General features: G+C 49.3%; 1 non-coding gene across 1 annotated transcript; it reads right to left on the reverse strand.

Annotated features, from left to right (window-relative positions):
- Positions 1 to 874: 874 nt before the first annotated feature.
- Positions 875 to 1,029, reverse strand: LOC143351084 (5.8S ribosomal RNA). Its single transcript, XR_013081465.1, has one exon. It is a non-coding gene; the product is annotated as a 5.8S ribosomal RNA (ribosomal RNA).
- Between the last annotated feature and the right edge of the window lie 1,471 nt (positions 1,030 to 2,500).

Genomic DNA, 2,500 nt, shown 5'->3' on the forward strand with positions numbered 1-2,500 from the left:
ATCCGATTTTCGTTGATTCTTTGATAGTCTACCAAAGTCCACCGTAAGTTCGAAAGAAAAGCATTCGTGGACTGGACGACCGGCTAAACGCGCGGTCTCGCAATCGATATACATATTCGTAACAAAGAGAGACATGGGGCGACCAACTTCTCAGAGTATATCCCTTCTTTTGGGTTCCGTTCGTATCGCGCTTCTCGTCGTGTTCGTTCGAGCCTCTCCATAGAGGATGATCGTCCGATTCGTTTGATAAATTATCATTTTTCCCTGGGGCTGTACGAACGAACAGAGAGGAAGACGACGACCGACGGATACCACAAATTTCACGTGGTAGGGCATATATTACATATCATAATTATCAGTGTTTGATCAAATTTCTTTCCAGTGTCCTTTTTGTTATGCTCCAAAACTAGTATACGCTTTATTTTCTCTTTCCTTTGCATAAATTATTAACTTCGGGCAACGTCGGGAGCGCCGGTAATCATTAGATTTGTACGAAACGCGATTTGCGCCCCACGGTGGTTTTTAGTGCCGTCAAAGTCAGAAATCGTAGGAGCGGTGCTTTAACGGGCGGTCGTGATGATACTCCAGACAACACGACGCACGACGCCGTAAAACACTCGCGCGAGTCCAGACTGATCTCTGCCTCACCACGCAAGGGGTGCGCAAACTTGCCAATAATATATAATATTTATTCTTTTTCGTACGTCCAGCGACAAACGCCAACGAAATACCCAAATTCTCGCTCGTACGTTGATACCTTTCTCTTCATCGACCCGGCTCCGAAACGTTCTTCGCCATCTCCCCGAAAGGAGAGGTAAACGACGGCGGGGTTAGGGAATCTGAGAACAACGCAAGCAGTTTTAGGACAAGTGAACGACCCTCAGCCAGGCGTGGTCCAGGAATTTTATCCGTGGACCGCAATGTGCGTTCGAAATGTCGATGTTCATGTGTCCTGCAGTTCACACGTTGACGCGCAATTAGCTGCGTTCTTCATCGACCCACGAGCCAAGTGATCCACCGTTCAGGGTAATCATATACAATTTACAATTTTTTTCTTTGTATTTAAAAATGCTCCTTGTTCTTTGCTTTAAAAATATTCGATGTTCGCACCTCCGACCAGCGTATCGACGGAGGATTGAACGCGCCATATCGACGACAAAAGTTTCTTTTTGTTTCCTGAATGACGGAAAACCATCGTTCGACGGCCGGGCGTACAGTACATTCAAAAGCCTTTGCGCGTGGCTGCGACCAAACGGGTATAATACACCCGTATATTCTTGGTTCCGAACAGTAACTTCACGCGCAATCGGGCGAACGCACGCGGCAGCGCCCATCGGTTGCTCGATGAAATCGATGCGATAAACTACAGCCTTCTCGGCTGGTCGTCGTTAGTCGCGCGAGCAACGGATGGCCGCACAATCGACGCGTCGTCGTTTGCGATTATTCGCCTCACGTTAGCCATGAGTATGTATATTATTCATTTACGAACGAACGCGGCAGCGTCCATCGGTTGCTCGATGAAATCGATGCGATAAACTACAGCCGTCTCGGCTGGTCGTCGTTAGTCGCGCGAGCAACGATGGCCGCAAAATCGACGCGTCGTCGTTTGCGATTATTCGCCTCAAGTTAGCCATGAGTATGTATAACATTCATTTACGAACGAACGCGGCAGCGTCCATCGGTTGCTCGATGAAATCGATGCGATAAACTACAGCCGTTTCGGCTGGTCGTCGTTAGTCGCGCGAGCAACGATGGCCGCAAAATCGACGCGTCGTCGTTTGCGATTATTCGCCTCAAGTTAGCCATGAGTATGTATATTATTCATTTACGAACGAACGCGGCAGCGTCCATCGGTTGCTCGATGAAATCGATGCGATAAACTACAGCCGTTTCGGCTGGTCGTCGTTAGTCGCGCGAGCAACGATGGCCGCAAAATCGACGCGTCGTCGTTTGCGATTATTCGCCTCAAGTTAGCCATGAGTATGTATATTATTCATTTACGAACGAACGCGGCAGCGTCCATCGGTTGCTCGATGAAATCGATGCGATAAACTACAGCCGTTTCGGCTGGTCGTCGTTAGTCGCGCGAGCAACGATGGCCGCAAAATCGACGCGTCGTCGTTTGCGATTATTCGCCTCAAGTTAGCCATGAGTATGTATATTATTCATTTACGAACGAACGCGGCAGCGTCCACCGGTTGCTCGATGAAATCGATGCGATAAACTACAGCCGTCTCGGCTGGTCGTCGTTAGTCGCGCGAGCAACGATGGCCGCAAAATCGACGCGTCGTCGTTTGCGATTATTCGCCTCTGGCTATCCGTGAGTATGTATAATATTCATATACGAACGAACGCGGCAGCGCCCATCGGTTGCTCGATGAAATCGATGCGATAAACTACAGCCTTCTCGGCTGGTCGTCGTTAGTCGCGCGAGCAACGATGGCCGCAAAATCGACGCGTCGTCGTTTGCGATCATTCGCCTCAGGCTATCCGTGAGTAT

This window comes from Colletes latitarsis, unplaced genomic scaffold (genome assembly GCF_051014445.1).
Source record: "Colletes latitarsis isolate SP2378_abdomen unplaced genomic scaffold, iyColLati1 scaffold0068, whole genome shotgun sequence".
Taxonomy (NCBI): Eukaryota; Metazoa; Arthropoda; class Insecta; order Hymenoptera; family Colletidae; genus Colletes; species Colletes latitarsis.